Source organism: Phyllobates terribilis, unplaced genomic scaffold (assembly GCF_046119375.1).
Source record: "Phyllobates terribilis strain yellow unplaced genomic scaffold, ASM4611937v1 Scaffold_5__5_contigs__length_657084704, whole genome shotgun sequence".
Classification (NCBI taxonomy): Eukaryota; Metazoa; Chordata; class Amphibia; order Anura; family Dendrobatidae; genus Phyllobates; species Phyllobates terribilis.
The window spans coordinates 322975056-322994648 of record NW_027362765.1 but is presented as its reverse complement, the minus strand read 5'-3'; the positions used below and the strand labels follow the sequence as shown (position 1 = coordinate 322994648).

Here is a 19593-nt window from a genome sequence, read left to right as displayed (position 1 = left end):
CCAATGGAACAGGGTTCTTGTGACGCAGGTGGATGCAACATTTATTCTTAGAGCAGCAGCCGATGTCTCCCATGACATCCTCAGAAGACTATCCATCTTATGGTCAAGTGGATCTTTGAGTTGAGCGGAGTCTTCAAAGGGTAGGGTAGTCTTTTTCACTACTCTGGCCACCTGAATGTCGACTTTAGGAACTTCTGCCAGCATTTAGAGATGCCCTCATCTAAGGGGAAGCGGTCCTTTAGATCAGATGGTATATTCAACTTCCTTTCTGGAAACACCAATTCATCCAGAATTAAGTTCTGGACATGGTTATGGATGGGAAACACCATTTTCTTTCTTGATCTTAATCCGCCCCTGGTTCAGGGGGTTAAGAGTAGCCAGGGCCCCGGGCAGTTTAGAAGGTGAGCCCCTCCCCCCCCCGCTGACAGAAATAGCAGTGAGTGTATCGCGGCGGGCACATTTTCCCCTTATGTACAGCATAAGGGAAAAATATATAACATAGTGCCATACATAATAGGGCAGGGGTGGGAGATTAATTTTCAGAAGAGGCCACATGAGAGACCGTGACTGTTGTGGAGGCTGAACAATAGGCTGAAATTACGGTAATTCTGCTCAATATTAACATACAAATAAAATTAAAAATAATTATACTTAATATCACTTAATATTGAGCAGAATTAATATGCTGACATAACCTACGAGGGTCAGTCAATAAGTAATGCCTCCTATTTTTTTTCTCCTTTTAATTGGCAAGAAATTCAAATGCAATTACATAGGTTGAAAACAACAACATTAACTATTAATTTGTCACTTTTCAATATAATCTACATCCATTTCCACAGTCTTGGTCCACCGTTTAACAAAGGCATGTATTCCAGCATGGTAAAAAGCATTCTTGGGACCCACCGTGCACAAACTTTTCTGTATCCCAGTTGTCCAATAATTTTCATCACACTGCCTTTACTGAGGCAGATAATGCCACACAATTCATCTGCAGTCACCCGGCGGTCACCACGAATGATGTCATCGACTCGCTGAATGTTGCTTGGAGTCACTGCGGTTACTGGCCTGCCACTCCGCATTTTGTCAGCCAACGGTGATGGCCCTTCAGCTGTGTTACAGCGACGAACCCATCGTCTAACAGTACTGACATCCACTGTTGCATCACCGTACACATTTTTCAGTCTCTCATGAATTCGAATGGGCGTTTCACCTTCTGCATGCAAGAATTCAATCACAGAACGTTGTCTAATACGAACATCGATGTCAGCCATTTTGCAAACGGATACAGTCCTGCCACCTGTTGGTGCAGGAAGTTGCAATTGCTGTGGATTGGAGAAGGTTTGAGGAATTGTGCCAAATTCGAATATTTAACATAACTACCTTATTTAAGGAGAAAAAAAATAGGAGGCATTACTTATTGACTGACCCTCGTATATACAGTACGAGCCCCCACATAGTCCCCTCAATCAACAACCAAAGCAATCAATCTATGGGGCCTTCATACATGTAAACCATAAAAAAAAAACTAAAAAAATTCTCTTTATTTTAAAAACGCAATTCATAAAGACATTAGTGATGGGCGAATGTGGCACCCCAGGGGTCTGGTTGCCACAGTGGTATTGCCTCCCTCACAAGGGGTGATGCCATGCCTGGAAGCAAGCAGGGGTCCCCTAGTCAGGTATACCAGCATAAAACACTTTCCGTGCTCCAGACCAGCAAGGGGAGCTCCTCCCCTTATCAACTGGAATCTGGAGGCGGGGTTAGTGAGAGTAGTTGAATACAGGACAGCGACGAGGAAAGACCTGGGGAGTGGAGCTGCACAGCAGTTCACCCCAAAGAGAAGCGTAGAAGAACCGGACACCGGAGTCTGAGGTTATGGGGCACTGAAGGCCCAGCAGGAGAAACCAGAGGGCAGAAGACTGCAAGTCTCCTGGCCCCATCAGACGCCTGGAGGCTCAGCAGCACATAGGGCCCAGCACCGCCACATGGGAGCGACACTCCAGGAAGGCCCGAGCTGCCTGCCATACGGGTGAGCATAAAGACGTTTTACTCAGGGACGAGGGCCACAGCACAGCTATAAGCAGCAGGGCCAAAGAGATTAGCGCAAAGGGAAGGCCTCCAACTTCACCTGGCAAAGTGGATTCCCAACTTGCTTCCAGGCCGCCCGGACCTCTACTACCAGCTAGTACCTGTGCCCCAGTCTGCATAACCACCGCAAGTAAAGATAAGAGGAAACCGCCATTAAGTTGTGAACTGATTATTAACTGCGCCATCCCCAGCACTACACTGCACAGCAACATCTATAACATCACCATTTCCTGCCCTGGAGCTAAGCTCTGCCTATGGAGAGCTGAACCAACTCTGCTGCGTCATCATCAGCTCAAGAGGATCTGCACTGCAGCGGCGGCCCCATATAGCCGCATACCACAGGTGGCGTCACGAATATTATATATATAAAAGCTTTATTTCCTTTTCACTTAACCCCCTTTTATTGACCACCTTGGGTCACGGACCGGGTCGCCGCCACTGTGACATCCCCCAGCATCGACTGGCCCGGCTACCGAGTACCCCACGGCCCAGGGGGCACGTCAACTTGGCGTCACGAACATTATATATAGAAACTCTATTCCCTTTTCTTTAAAACCCCTTTTATTGACCGCCCTGGGTCACGGACCGGGTCACCGCCACTGTGACATCCCCAGCATCGACCGGCCCGGCTACCAAGTACCCCACGACCCAGGGGGCTCGTCACAAACGTGCTCAGATAACTTGTTATCCCTGCATGCTTGGGTGTTATCCGAGTATTTTGTAGTGCTCGGATAATATATTCGAGTCCCTGCGCCTGCATGTTTTGTTTCTGTCTGTTAGATAACCACAACACTTAACAAACAGGCAATCCCCGCATGTGTTGCATCTGTCTAACAGCAGATACAACACTATATATATATAGACCCTATAGGGCCTGACCAGTTTGGTACTTAGCTTAATGGAGTCTTCTTCCGACGCTTTTTCTCCTCTTTTGGTCATTCAGGGATTTGTCAGGGAATTCCTTCAATCAGGACAAGAAAAGGAGACTATAAGCCGAACTGCAATGAGGATAACAGCTCACAGGTCCAGGCAATATGCCCCCACAAAGCCCCCTACATACAATATGAGCCCCCACACAGCCCCTTACATACAGTATGAGCCCCCACACAGCCCCCCCATATACAGTAGGAGCCCACACAAAGCCCCCTACATAAAGTATGAGCCCCCATAGCCCTGTACATACAGTGGAAGCCCACACACAGCCCCCTACATACAGTATGTGCTCCCCATAGCCCTGTACATACAGTAGGAGCCCAAACACAGTCCCCTACATACAGTATGAGCCCCCCATAGCCCTGTACATACAGTATGAGTCCACACACAGCCCCCTACATACAATATGAGCCCCCACACAGCCCTCCATATACAGTATGAATCCACAGTACAGCCCCCTACATATACGAGGGTCAGTCAATAAGTAATGCCTCCTATTTTTTTTCTCCTTAAATAAGGTAGTTATGTTAAATATTCAAATTTGGCACAATTCCTCAAACCTTCTCCAATCCACAGCAATTGAAACTTCCTGCACCAACAGGTGGCAGGACTGTATCCGTTTGCAAAATGGCTGACATCGATGTTCGTATTAGACAACGTTCTGTGATTGAATTCTTGCATGCAGAAGGGGAAACGCCCATTCGAATTCATTAGAGACTGAAAAATGTGTACGGTGATACAACAGTGGATGTCAGTACTGTTAGATGATGGGTTCGTCGCAGTAGCACAGCTGAAGGGCCATCACCGTTGGCTGACAAAATGCAGAGTGGCAGGCCAGTAACCGCAGTGACTCCAAGCAACATTCAGCGAGTCGATGACATCATTCGTGGTGACCGCCGGGTAACTGCAGATGAATTGTGTGGCATTATCTGCCTCAGTAAAGGCAGTGTGATGAAAATTATTGGACAACTGGGATACAGAAAAGTTTGTGCACGGTGGGTCCCAAGAATGCTTTTTACCATGCTGGAATACATGCCCTTGTTAAACGGTGGACCAAGACTGTGGAAATGGATGTAGATTATATTGAAAAGTGACAAATTAATCGTTAATGTTGTGGTTTTCAACCTATGTAATTGCATTTGAATTTCTTGCCAATTAAAAGGAGAAAAAAAATACTTATTGACTGACCCTCGTAGTATGAGCCCCTACATAGCTACCTAGATACGGTAAGAGCTCTCACACAGCCCCATAGATATAGTATGAGCACCCACATAACTCCCTTTATACAGTATAAATCCACAGTCCCCTACATACAATGACACCACAGTCCCCCAATATACAGTATGAGCTCCTTACGTACAATATGACACCACACAGTCCCCCAATATACAGTATGAGCCTCCACATAGCCTCCTATATACAGTATGAGCTCCCACATACAGTATGAGTCCACACACACCACCCAATATACAGTATGAGCCCTCACATAGCCCCCAATATGCAGTATGAGCCCCTACATAGCTACAGTAAGAACCCTCACACGGCCCCATAGATACAGTATGAGCGCCCACATAACTCCCTTTATACAGTATGAATCAACACAGTCCCCTACATACAATGACACCACACAGTCCCCCAATATACAGTATGAGCCCCAACATACAGTATGAGCCCCCTACATACAACATGAACCCCCACACAGCCATATACATACATATTGAGTCCTCACATAGCTCCCAATATATAGTATGAGCCCCCACATAGCTCCTTGCAGCCCCCTAACCCACAGGATAACATTAATCTGTAGCCCCCAAGATAATATACTGTGCAGCCACTAGCAGCCCCCTCGGTCACATACCCGACGTCCCCCCCATGGTCATATATCCTGCGGCCCTCCCATGGTCACATACCCTGCTGCCCTCCTTTGGTCATATACCCTATTGCCCCCCATAGTCACATACCCGGCGCCCCCCCCATGGTCACATACCCTGCAGCCCCCCCCATGGTCACATACCCTGCTGCCCCCCATGGTCACATACCCTGCAGCCCCCCCATGGTCACATACCCTGCAGCCCCCCATGGTCACATACCCTGCTGCCCCCCATGGTCACATACCCTGCAACCCCCCATGGTCACATACCCTGCTGCCCCCCATGGTCACATACCCTGCAGCCCCCCCATGGTCACATACCCTGCTGCCCCCCATGGTCACATACCCTGCAGCCCCCCCATGGTCACATACCCTGAAGCCCCCCCATGGTCACATATCCTGCAGCCCCCCCATGGTCACATACCCTGCAGCCCTCTGTTGGTCCCATACCCTGCAGGCCTCCCATGGTCATATACCCTGTTGCCCCCCATGGTCGCATACCCTGCAGCCCCCCCCATGGTCACATACCTTGTGTCTCCCCACACATGGTCACATACCCTTCAGCCCCCCCCCATGGTCACATACCTTGCGCCTCCCCCATGGTCACATACCCTGCTGCCCCCCATGGTCATATCCCTTGTGGCCTTCCCCTATGGTCACATACCCTGCAGCCCACAGGGTGACATGCCCAAGTCACTCTCTCACAATACAGGAAGCAGCTATTTGCTTCTTACCATCACCAGGAGCTGCCAGCAGGAGGGAACAGGAAGAAAGGCAGCACTGAGCACAAGAGGAGAGGGGGCGGAGCCAGCACCGAGCACCACAGGAGCTGCAGTGCAGGAGCCGAAGCTGGGAATCCCAGGGGCTCCGCGTGTGAGTACAGTAGACGTGGGCAAGCAGAGTGCGCTGCGTGTTCGCTTCTGCTGCACTGTCCTACGGGTGGCGCACATAACATTATAATGAGGGTAGGCTGCCATGGGTCCCCCCGAAGCTTCGGGCCCCAGGCGGTAGCCCAGATTGCCCACATTATAATCAGCCTATGCCCTGAACATCTTGACCTGGATTGTGCGTGAAGTTTTCTCCTCCTCTACTCCCATTGCGTTCCTGACAGCAAGTGAAAGTTCCTCCAGAACAGTCTTCAGAATAAAAGAAGAATTTTCTATCATCCTCAGTGTTATAGTTTGGAGTTATTTCTCCTTCCTCCAACCATTCCTCCGGAGCTGAATTCTCTGAGTCTGATGTATCTGTAAAAGTCCCATCTATAAAAACATACAATTTGTTGAAGGGGTGGTCTGAAGTCCAAGTAATTTTCATTCTAAATTCCTATTTGATGCCATAATCTAAACTAATTTCTAATATGCTTGCATTAAAAATTCCCTAACTACACTATACAACAGCTTTTATATGTTCTTCCCTACTCCATTTTTGATGATGCTTTGAGAATCCCAGTGCATGCTGGGATACTGAAACAAAGTGTCATCAGAGGGCAGAGGCCGCGGTCACTGTCGCAGCCCCACCCCTGAAATGTGCATCATCGTTTCAGGGAGGGGGCAGTGACAGCAGCCTATGCCTCCTGATGACACTTTGTTTCAGTATCCCAGCATGCACTGGGATTCTCAAAGTATCCGCAAAAAGGAAGCTGGGAAATAAAAATAAAATTGCAGTTAGTGTAGTTAGTGAGCTATAGGGGACTTTTAATGCAAGTATATTAGACAATAGTTTAGATCATGGCACTAAATACATAGGGAGCTATAATGAAGGTCACTTTGACTTCGGACCAGCCCTAGCGATAAACGACGGGCTCAGAAAACGGCAACACACTTATTTTTTTTATTATTTTTTTTACAAATTTCCAAATTTTTCTCCACCACTCAATAAAACAATGTCTGGAATGGCCATCATCGAATTGCTCTGGAGAACCCTGGTGCTGCACAAAGACCACCATAAACAGCCCCTCTCCTTCAAAACATGGCGGAGTCACCACTTCACTTGGATTCCTTCCCATTTTCCAGAACAGTTAATAACAAGAATTGAGTCTTTCACAACTACCCCTCATCCCACAAAATGCCTCATACAGCGATGTCACTGGGAAGGAAAAAGAGCTGTGCCTCCGGAAAAGAGAGAAAAAGCAGATAAAATCGCCTGCGAGAGAAGGGGTTAAGCTCAAACGTCTGATTCCTCCGGACAATGGCAAATTATGAGGTAAAATCACAAACAGCCGCTTCAGAGATGACGAGAACAGAACTCAGGGTCCTAGTGCAGGTAGCGACCCTTTATACAGCCTTATCACGTGACTACAGTACACCAGCACACCCGAGTGTATGACTCATCCGATCACATGGGTCTGACGTCACCAAAGGTCCTTCTGCTCAGCTGCCGGCAGTGGCAGTGAGGCTTGGAGCGCAGACAGGAAGTTTATGATCGCCTAATATCCGGTGTGTAAGTCCTGACGGAGGCTGGGGCTCCCTCTGCTCCATTACATGTCTCCTCCATCCCCGGGATCCTGAATAGTGGCGTCTGCAGGTGAGTGTGGAGGTCTGCACCCACTGTACAATGGCGGCTTATCCCCAGCGCTCCCCCTCTACACACGGACCCATTGTCGGCACAGTGGAGGCTGTACAGGTCTGTGTACAGAATATAGAGCGAGTTCTGGGAGGCAGTGTGACTGATGAATGTTATTACGTGTGTGTACTTTGTAGGGCACATATATAGATTTGTGTGTACACACACTGCATATCTGCAGGTTAACAGCAGTAGTTCTGGTGACAGGTTCCCTTTAATTTTGTAGTACATTACTTCAATAAAATGGTGTCGGAGTCATTGCGTGTGCATACCACGATCTCCGGCGGCATTTTATTGAAGACACTGTATATGTGAATTTGCCGACCGTGTCTTAAAAAAAAAAAATGGATAGCGCGGTATGCACACACGATGACTCAGACACCATTTTATTGAAGTAATGTACTACAAAATTAAAGGGAACCTGTCACCAGAAATACTGCTGTTAACCTGCAGATATGCAGTTGATTTGCTGGTTAACAGCGTTATTATGCTGCCGAGCACCTGCATGCAGCCAAATGGCTGACTGACACTGGCTCTACAGTGAGGCTGGCTGTCAGTAAAGAGCCGGGGGCGCAAGTTACAGTGGCCGCTCTGTATACTCAGAGCAATGACTGAACCCGCGGTGCCCTCGCCTCCATGACTAAAGCCGAATGCTGGCAGGAAGAATAAAGTTCATTTTCTCCCCGCTGCATTCGGCTAAGTGCAGGGGCCGGGCAGCATAATAAAGCTGTTAACCTGCAGATTAACTGCATATCTGCACGTTAACAGCGTTATTTCTGGTGGCAGGTTCCTTTTAACATAGCACAAAAATGCTCACCACCCGGGTGTAGGACAGGTTCAATAGCTAGTCTTAGTATATGCTCCCCCAGCCTGGTATACCATCCTATTATATGCTCCCCCATCCTGGTCCTCCCTCCTGTTTTATATGCTCCCCCTATTCTATTATATGCTCGCCCATCCTGCCTGTGCTGCTGTTGTTCCATTCATCCATACGTACATACAGTGCTGCTCGCCATTAGTGGCACCCCTTCATTTTTTCATAGACTATACAATATCTACAGAAATAAATGGAAATGTACCAAAGTTATATCCTCAGGATATTTTAATTAGTGATCCAAAGTAATACAACAATAAAACATTTGTTTTTCAACTTCCATATTTCAATTTCAAAGAAAAAAGCAGAATAAACAGCATATGCAGCAATAAAGGCACCCCTAATTAATAATTTGTTGCACACCCTTTGGCATTGCTGACAGCCTCCAAACATTTCTTGTAGCCATCTATAAGTTATTTTTACTCCTCATCTGGAATTTTCTCCCACTCTGCCTTTTCAGTTTTGCTCTTGAATGTTTGCAGGGTTTTTTCCCAATAGCAGATTTTAGCTCGCCTCAAAGATTTTTAGTGGGATTGAGGTCAGTTCTCATTGCTTGCCATTTTAAATCGGTCCATCTTTTCCTTTTTTCAACCATTCCTGTGTGTTTTGGGTCATTGTCTTGCTGGAGTACCCATGATCTTCAACGCAAACCAAGTTTTCTTACACTGGGTAGGACATTTCACTCTAAAATCTATTGATAATTCTCTGATTTCATGATTCCTGTGATACGGTCAAGGCCTCCAGTACCAGACACAGCAAAGCAACCCCACAGCATTATGGATCCTCCACCATGCTTAACTGTTGGTAAGGTGTTCTTTTTCTTATAAGCTTCATTGCGCTGTCTATAAACATACTGTTGCTTTCTTTGCATTGCCAAAAAGCTCTATTTTTGTTCCATGTGTCCACAGAACATTTTCCCAGAAGGATTGTGGTTTATCACGGTACACTTTGGCAAAGATCATTCTTTCCTTTTTATGTCTTTTCTTCTGCAAGGTTTCTTCCTTGGCCTTTGCCCATAAAGCTCTGCTTAGTTTAGTGTGCGGTGTATGGTACTTGTTGAAACCATGACCCCAGACTGTTCCAGGTTTGCCTTCAGGTCTTTGGATGTCTGACGACGTGATTTTCCACCATTCGCACCAACTTTCGAAGACATCTCTTGTTAATTTTCCACTTTCCCACATGTTCATGGGGGTTCTTGACGGTTCCATGATTGCAATACTTCTTAATAACATTACTCACTGTTGAAACTAGGATACCAAGGTCTTTGGGGATGGCCTTTTACCCTTTGGAAGTCTTGTGTTTGCTAATAATAGCAGTTCCGATGTCTTCAGACAGCTCCTTTCTCTTTGATATTGTGACAAAGGACCAGGGCCTACCATGTGGCTTTTTAAAACACTGGTCATCTTTCATTGGCTAATTCATGTCACATGGGCACAGACAATTAATCACAGGTGAAACTCTTTTGTGATTTACCACAGGCGAATCAAAATGTGTTTCCATACTAAATTCAGGGATGTGGAGTTGAAGTCGGTATAAAATGGACCGACTCCGATAATATATAATAAATTGGCTACAGTAGTTCAATTCAGTTTGTGGGGAATATTTTTTCATAAGAATTTGGGAAAGTTATGAAATTTCCTATTCCTGATTTAAGGGTCTAGACTTTTAGCTGAGATGAATCTGTGCTACAGTAATTTATCACTTAAGCATGAGCCATGCATGTTGGAGTTGGAGTCAGTGTCATGGAAATTGAGGAGTTGGAGGTTTGGCTTGCCGACTCCACAGCCCTGACTAAATTAATGTAAGGCTATGTGCCCACGATGCAGAAATGCTCAGGATTTTTTCCTGAGCGTTTCTGCATCTCCCTGGCAGAAAAAAACGCATGTGGATTGTACATGCGTTTTTCCTGCCAGGGACATGCGGAAATGAAGCGTTCTTCACATGCATTTCCGCATGCGCGTGTCAAGCGCTTTCCAAGCGATTTTAGCATCACTTGGAAAGTGCTTGACAGCTCGGTAACACTATATAAATCCATGCAACCGGCATGGATTTATATAGTGCAACCCGAGAGAATGTCAAAAAATAAAAAATAAACCTATACTTACCTTCCGATGGCCCCTGCAGTCTTGCTGCGCTCCTGTGCTGGCTGCCGGCAGATCGCGGTACGCTGAACTGAAGGACCTGCCGTCACATGACTGTGACGTTACCGCAGGTCCTTCAGTCCTGCGCGATCTATCGGCAAGCACAGGGAAGGAGTCCAGGGGCCGTCGGAAGGTGAATATAATCTTTATTTTTTTATTTTATTCTTTATTTTTTACAGCTTTTAGGGTACCTGGGTGTGGAGGAGAGTCTTCTCTCCTCCACACCCGGGTACCATCCGCACATTAGAACGCGCCAATTACGCAAGTACAGATGCAGTCTTGCGGAATTGGCGCATTCTAATGCAAGTCAATGGCGGCGAAAACGCAGCATTTCCGCAAAATAATTGGTAGTGCTGCGGATTTTTCCGCAATGATAATCCGCAGCGGAAATTTCCGCAACATGTGCACAGCACATGCGGATTATCATTGGGGGACATGGCAGGCCTTCTACCATGCATTTCTGCAGTGTTTTTGCTGCTGCGGAAACGCTTAAAAAATGCATCGTGGGCACACAGCCTAAAGGGCGCCAATACCAGTGACACAGCAAACTTTAGCTTTTTCCATTTTTTCCTCCCATTGTTTTTTTGTCTTAAATTATTGTATATCATTTGCTCTTTTGTATTTAACACGAGTGCTCGATGCAAAAAAACTTTCACTTGATTCATTTTTTCCCATCCCCACGACAGCACCGTTCGAGAGAGGATCCGCTCCAAGGAGAGGAAACCTACAGATTTAAAAGATCTGAGCCACTCCTCCAGCTTCAGTGGTTTCCTGTGCTTGGAGGGAGACCTAGAGGATCCATCTCTCTCTCCCCCGGTTGAGTGGGGGGGGGGATAAGGTAAAAATCCCTGTAGAGCTCACCGGGTCCCCTCTCATCTGTATCGGCGGTCTCGGGAGTTCCTGACCTTCCCCGAGGGTTTGGAGGGATGGGGACGCAGTCCGCAGCTAAAGCTGTTGTTGTACCGGAAGGCGCACTGTGCGGCGGCGGGAGCAGGTGATGGCAGGGCTCTGTTGCGCTGCAGCACTAGAAGTCCTGTGCGCAATCCCCGCAGTGACACCATACTTTTAGGAGTCTGTATGCTCCCTGCATTTACGGGGAGCAGAAGTTTCGTCTTCCTGTAGTTTATGCCGTGTGCGTGAACGCCACCGGAGAAAGCAGTCAGCGATATGACACGACTTCTGGGGGCATGGTTAGGGGCGTGGCTACTGTGCTTGGTGGGAGATTTGAAAAACGGCGCCAGATGTATATATAAAAATGGCCCCAGACAAATCCTAACTGCAGGTTCTGCAGAATGGAGGAGGAAGCCTAAGAAAGTCCTGGGGAAAACCAATAATAAAGATTGCACACTATGTAAATCAAATCTACTACCCTCATACGGCAAAAAAGTATGTCAACCCTGTATAGAGAGAACAGTGGCTGAGGAGTCTTCATCTCTAATAAGTAAAAATTGAGGTTAAAAACTCTTAACCCCTTAACAACCTTGGGTTTTTCTGTTTTTGCGTTTTCATTTTTTGCTTCCCTTCTTCCCAGAGCAAGAACTTTTTTATTTTTTGGTCAATATTCCCATGTGAGGGATTATTTTTTGCGGGACAAGTACTTTTAAACCCCACCACTGGTTTTACCATATTGTGTACTGGAAAACGGGAAAAAAAATCCAAATGCGGTGAAATTGCAAAAAAATGCAATTCCACTGTGTGTTTTTTTTTTTTTTTTTTAACCACGTTCACGGAATCCTAAAACTGACCTGCCATTATTATTCTCCAGGTCATTATGAGTTCGTAGACACCAAACATGTATAGGTTCTTTTTTAATTGGTAAAAAAAAAATCCAAAAAAGCGCCATTTTCCAAGACCCATAGCGTCTGCATTTTTTGGGATCTGGGGCTGGGTGAAGACTTATTTTTTGCGCGTCGAGCTGGTGTTTTTAATGATACCTTTTTGGGGCTGATGTCATGTTTTGATCGCATTTTATTGCAATGTTGCGACGACCAATAAAAGTAATTCTGGCGTTTAGAATTTTTTTCTCATTACGCCGTTTACCGATCGGATTAATTCTTTTCTTATTTTGATAGATCGGGCGATTCTGAACGCGGCAATACCAAATATGTGTATGTGGGGTTTCTATTTTAGTTTATTTTGAATGGGGTGAAAGGGGGGTGATTTAAACTTATATATATGTATGTACAGTACAGACCAAAAGTTTGGAGGCACCTTCTCATTTAAAGATTTTTCTGTATTTTCATGACTTTGAAAATTGTACATTCACACTGAAGGCATCAAAACTTTGAATTAACACATGTGGAATTATATACTTAACAAAAAAGTGTGAAACAACTGAAAATATGTCATATTCTAGGTTCTTCAAAGTAGCCACCATTTGCTTTGATGACTGCTTTGCACCATCTTGGCATTCTCTTGATGAGCTTCAAGAGGTAGTCACCGGAAATGGTCTTCCAACAATCTTGAAGGAGTTCCCAGAGATGCCTAGCACTTGTTGGCCCTTTTGCCTTCACTCTGCAGTCCAGCTCACCCCAAACCATCTCAATTGGGTTCAGGTCTGGTGACTGTGGAGGCCAGGTCATCTGGCTTAGCACCCCATCACTCTCCTTCTTGGTCAAATAGCCCTTACACAGCCTGGAGGTGTGTTTGGGGTCATTGTCCTGTTGAAAAATAAATGATGGTCCAACTAAACGCAAACCGGATGGAATAGCATGCCGCTGCAAAATGCTGTGGTAGCCATGCTGGTTCAGTATGCCTTCAATTTTGAATAAACCCCCAACAGTGTCACCAGCAAAGCACCCCCACACCATCACACCTCTTCCTCCATGCTTCACGGTGGGAACCAGGCTTGTAGAGTCCATCCGTTCACCTTTTCTGCGTCGCACAAAGACACGGTGGTTGGAACCAAAGATCTCAAATTTGGACTCGTCAGACCAAAGCACAGATTTCCACTGGTCTAATGTCCATTCCTTGTGTTCTTTAGCCCAAACAAGTCTCTTCTGCTTGTTGCCTGTCCTTAGCAGTGGTTTCCTAGCAGCTATTTTACCATGAAGGCCTGCTGCACAAAGTCTCCTCTTAACAGTTGTTGTAGAGATGTGTCTGCTGCTAGAACTCTGTGTGGCATTGACCTGGTCTCTAATCTGAAGTGCTGTTAACCTGCGATTTCTGAGGCTGGTGACTCAGATAAACTTATCCTCAGAAGCAGAGGTGACTCTTGGTCTTCCTTTTCTGGGGCGGTCCTCATGTGAGCCAGTTTTTTTGTAGCGCTTGATGGTTTTTGCAACTGCACTTGGGGACACATTCAAAGTTTTCCCAATTTTTCGGACTGACTGACCTTCATTTCTTAAAGTAATGATGGCCACTCGTTTTTCTTTACTTAGCTGCTTTTTTCTTGCCATAATACAAATTCTAACAGTGTATTCAGTAGGACTATCAGCTGTGTATACACCAGACTTCTGCACAACACAACTGATGGTTCCAACCCCATATAAGGCAAGAAATCCCACTTATTAAACCTGACAGGGCACACCTGTGAAGTGAAAACTATTTCCGGTGACCACCACTTGAAGCTCATCAAGAGAATGCCAAGAGTGTGCAAAGCAGTCAACAAAGCAAAAGGTGGCTACTTTGAAGAATCTAGAATATAAGACATATTTTCAGTTGTTTCACACTTTTTTGTTAACTATATAATTCCACATGTGTTAATTCATAGTTTTGATGCCTTCAGTGTGAATGTTCAATTTTCATAGTTATGAAAATACAGAAAAATCTTTAAATGAGAAAGTGTGTCCAAACTTTTGGTCTGTACTGTATATATAATCACTATGTAATAAACTATGTAAGTGGCAAAAAACAGTGTTCAACAAAAACGTACTAGATAACATTTGTGCAGTCTATGAATTTGTTCTAAAAAATAGATGACCTCAAATCTGACCTAATAATATTAAGGCTAGAGAACAACCTCTCTACATCTCTACACTAACTTGGGTTGGAGTCAAAGCCGTAACCACATGGGCAACATCTCTAACAATTTCCGGGTATAAAGGAATTGCCTCATGCACAGTCAGTTTTGATGAACGGTTGAATTTTTCTATTTGTTTGAGAGCAAGTGAAACATTTTGCTGAAATATGGTCAATCTGCTTGCTATAGGAGACAGAGTGAAATCTTTTTCCTTGCGGCAACGCTTTGCCTGCTCCATGTCATCCAAATACTTGTCAAAGTCAAACTCCTCATCTGATGAGGATGAAGATATGGCAGCAGTAACATTGTCAGGACCCAAGTCCTCTTGCGCCTGACAGTCCTCCTGTAGGCCACTCATCCTAACTGCTACCTCAGTCATAGCTTCATTCTTTTTGGTACAGATAAGATATGGATAGAGGGATGGGTAGATGAATACATGGAGGGATAGAATGTGATGGACAGATGACAGCTACAGACAGCAAATAGTACATTGCACATATCACACATATAGTTCACACATTGTACAGGGAGCACATAATAATAAACTACAATATTAGCATTAGTTACCTTCCTGTGACAGAGATGAGCAGTAGTACTTTCACTTTCTCACTTTCTCCAGCTCGGGGCCCAGGAATTGGATCCTGTGCAGGGCATGCACCCCTCCCCCTCCTCTCTCTGGTGAAGACGGCAGAAGACAGGACAGAGGAGGGGAGATTGCCCCCTGCAGTCTGGAGCCGGTGCAGGACTGGAGCCCTTCAGCATACAAGTGAGTTTTGATTGGTTCTGTGCCCCTGCTTCTAGGGGGGGCAGCTGCCCCCTATGCCCCTCACTGGTTATGGCCATGATTCACCCACAGCGTTTTTGCGGATCCGTTTTTTGCAGTAAAATGCAGTGACTCTGGGCATCCCAGCAAAGTCAATGGGTTTCAAGATATGACATTCAGACACATCGTTTTGTGAGGATCCGTTTTTGGGCTCAAAAACGGATCCTGACAAAGATGAGCATGTCAGTTTGTGCGGCGTTTTTCTAATCTGCTTTTGCTATTGAAAACATTATCTATGAGTTCAAAAACCTTTCAGGTGATGCGGTTTTTTAAAAAGCTGATTTGCTTTTGCAGCTGAAAAACATATCCTCAAAAAACGCAGCAAAAACGCTGTGTGTGAATGTAGCCTTAGATCAGGAATAGAACAGCCATTTATAGGACATTTCACAACTTTCCCAAATTCCTATGAAAAAATATTCAGCACATTCTGCATTGAACTACTGTACCCAATTTATTATATATTTTAGGAGTTGGTCCATTTTATACCGCCTCCGACTCCACCAAAATGAGCACCGACTCCATGACTCAGACTCCGACTCCACAGCCCTGCTAACAGGTTTAAATCAATATCTAGAAACCAAGCATTTCAAAATGGAGACTATAGGAGCAATAGTGAAGCTTCTTTTCCCCAACTGCTACGTGGCGGTATTAGATCTTCAAGAGGCATATTATCATGTGCCCATTTATCAGGAACATCAGAAATTCCTGAGAGTAGCAGTGAGCATGCAAGGGAGTTGGCAGCACTTCCAGTTTCAAGCCATGGGCTATGGCCCAAGGGTCTTTACAAAGTTAATATCAGAAGTATCGGCCCACATCTGAGAAAAAGACTACTGTTCATACCATACTTAGACGATTTTTTAATAGTAGAAAAATCAGGATCAGACTGCCGCCAGGCTGTAGATCATGTGGCCGGGGTCTTAGCATCCCTGGGATGGATACTGAACACAAAAAAATCCAGAATGATCCCGGAACAGACTCTGGTCTTTCTAGGAATTATGTTGGATGCATACAAATAAAGGTCTTTTCTCCCAAAAGAAAAGATAAACAAATTTAATAAAGATGATATCTGCTGTTATCATCAATCCAATAGTGACACTGAGGAGACCCATGTCAATCCTGGGGTCCCTATCTTCGTGCATCCCCAAGGTTGCATGGCCAAGGGCACACTTCAGAACACTCCAGTGGGAGATTCTGGAGGCACAAAAAAGATACAAGGGACACCTAGACACCAAGATCCATGTATCAGTAGCCACTCGGGAGTCCCTAGTTTGGTGGCTCCGTCAAGAAAATTTCTTACAGGGAGTTCCCTGGGAGGTTCAAACCCCATCCATCATTACCACAGACGCAAGTCCCCTCGGTTGTGGGGCTCAAACCCCATCAGTCATTACCACAGAAGCAAGTCCCCTCGTTGGGGGGCTCATCTGGGGAACAAAGTCTTTCAGGGTCTATGGCCGCAGGGGAAGATGAAGTCCTCATCGAACCTGAAGGAACTGAAGGCCGTCAGATTAGCATTAGTAGAAACCCTGCCAAGTCTTTCAGACAACATAACAGCGGTCTACTATATAAACATACAAGGAGGCACAAAATCCAAATTTCTAATGACAGAGGCACAGAAACTCATAGCGATGGCAGAGGAAAATCTCTTGAACTTATCGGCAGATTATTTAAAGGGGTAAGACCATGTAAGAGCAGATTACCTGGGCCGGCATCTGCTAGATCAGGACGAGTGGTGCCTAAACCAATCTATCTTTCAGAAGATAGTAGAATGATGGGGACCACCTCAGATAGATCTTTTTGCACCACAGCTAACAGGAAAGTACAATTTTTTTTTTTTCCCTAGACCCAAGAGAATCACCATATGGGGTGAATGCCTTGACCCAAAAATGGACAAAGGAGCTAGCACATGCATTCCCACCGATATCCCTGATCCCAGTAACACTAAGGAAGATCCGGTCAGATCAAACAGAAGTAGTTCTGATAACACCCTTTTGGCCCAAAAGGACATGGTTCATATGGTTGAGACTAATGGCAGTAAGGGATCTGTGGGTCCTTCTGGAATTCCTGGATTTGCTATCCCAGGGCCCAGTGGGGTGTCCAGAGCTAGGGAAATTCCATCTGATGGCATGGCGTTTGAGCAACAGCTCCTGGAGTCAAAAGGTTTCTCCAAAAACCTGATCTCTACTCTCATGGGAAGTAGGAAAAAGGTGACAACGAAAATTTTATGCAAGGCTCTGGGGTAAAATTTTAGAATTTTCGGGAATATATCCCTGTGCAAATAACCTTGTACCATGGGTAAAAATCCTGGAATTTTTACAGAAAGGGTTGGGGCTGGGATTATCAGTAAACTCCCTAAAGGTACAGGTTTCAGCCCTAGGAGTTTTATTTGACCAAAAGATTGCGGACAATCCATGGGTGATAAGGTTCATAAAATCAGTAAATTGATCTAAGTCATTGGTTGGACCGCAAGTTCCACCTTGGGACCTCAATTTAGTGTTAGACTGCCCTAACTGAAACCCCTTTTGAACCATTAAAAAATATTCAAATAAAAATCTTGACATCTAAAACCATTTTACTGGTAGATCTTACTTCAGCCAGAAGGATAGGGGAGTTACAGGCTCTATCTTCTAACCCACCATTTACGAGCATTCTATCTGATAGAATAATCATAAGACCTGATCCAGATTTCCTTCTGAAGGTAGTCTCAAGTTTCCACAGGTCCCAGGAGATTGTTCTTCCATCCTTCTTTGATAACCCCAAAAACAAGAAGGAGGCTAGTTTTTACACTTTAGACGTTAGAAGATGCTTATTACAATACCTAGAGAGTACTGCTGCGTGGTGGAAGACTACCTCTCTTTAGTCTTTTCCAGGGCACAAACAAAGGCCAGGCGGCATCTAAGGGGACCCTTGCTAGATGGGTTAAATCCGCTATATCTCTGGCCTACTCTGCAGGCGGACACTCCATCCCTGAAAATTTGAAACCCCACTCTACTAGAGCGATATCCACCTCTTTGGCAGAAAGGGCAAATGCTACTCTTGACCAGATTTGTAGAGCAGCAACTTGGTCCTCACCAACCACATTTTTCAGACACTATCAGTTGGATTTGAGTGCTTCTGATCTTTCCTTTGGGAGAAAGGTTCTTTCAGCGGTGGTCCCTCCCTAAGGATTCCTTTGTCATCTCTAGTACGGTGCGGTCGTGGGGAGGGGAAAATGATAATTGTTTACCTGTAATTTTGATTTTCCAGAACCCACGACAGCACCCTGCTTATTCCCCTCTCTACTATGGTTTTGGGTTCTTTCTGATATCACAAAATTGTGCATTGGGTTAAGCCGTAAAAAAAAAAAAAAAATTTAGTCTGTCTATCTCTGTGTATTACTAACTAAACTGAGACCTCTTATGCTCTATAAACCACTGAAGTTGGAGGATAGTCTCCGCCCTTTTCAACTTGTAGGTTTCCTGTCCTTGGGGGCAGATCCTCACTCTCTCGTACGGTGCTGTCGTGGGCTCTGGAAAATCAAATTACCATTGTCATTATCATTTTTTTTCAGAAGATATTCCACATTATGTACTTAAACTTCATGGGTGCCAATAGTAATGAGCAGGACTTTACATACAAAAAAAAAAAAAAAAAACCACTCCTACTCACCTTTCCCCCTGCTCCCCTGCAGCGCGTCGCCTGCGTTAAACATTTAATTAAAATGTCATCTGAGTCAGCGCATGCGCATACCGCGGTATCCGGTGCCATCTTGTTGAAGACACTGTGTGCAAACTTGGCTTCAATAAAATGGCGCTGAAGATCGCACTATGCACAAGTGCTGACTCCTGTGCTGGTACGCTCCTCCTTCAGCATCGCCGGAGATCGTGGTATGTCCTCCTGGCGCCAGAGTTCGCGGTCAGCGTCTACGCATACCGCTATCTCCAGCGCCACGCTCCTCCTCTAGCCTCGTCCTCCTCCTGGTCTATTGACGCTGGAATTTCTTCCTTTTGACTCCGGACTACACTGAGCAGTGCGCAATCTATATCTGCTTAGGACAGAAGGACTCATCCAGCGTTATATTAAAGATTGTAGTGAATGTTATCTCGTGTATGTGTGTATATACACGTTGTGGTGTGTGTTATGACGTGTGTGTATAATATGGTAGGTCGACTCACTCTACTTCTTAAAGCTGTAGACACAGGAACCGTTTCTAGTTAGTCTGGTTGGTTTATTGCAATCCTCATAAAACAACGTCACCAGTATACTTATCTTGTGCCGGACAAAGGCTGTATTTAAAACATAAAGTAGCAAGTCAATACAATAGTGCTGGTTTTGCCAAGGCATTCAATCCAGGAGACCTGC

General features: G+C 45.3%; 1 protein-coding gene across 4 annotated transcripts in view; it reads left to right on the top strand.

The window, feature by feature from the left end:
• Positions 1-7262: 7262 nt before the first annotated feature.
• The window catches only part of LOC141273127 (uncharacterized), a 55681-nt gene continuing 43350 nt past the window's right edge, over positions 7263-19593 (top strand). For 2 of the 4 annotated variants that reach the window (XM_073684561.1, XM_073684558.1), the window contains exon 1: positions 7263-7417. The gene's annotated coding sequence lies outside the window, so the exon portion shown is untranslated. Of the gene's footprint in view, positions 7418-9066; positions 9135-15051; positions 15199-19593 lie in introns of all 4 variants that reach the window. The other 2 variants (XM_073684559.1, XM_073684560.1) reach the window with 2 other exon arrangements.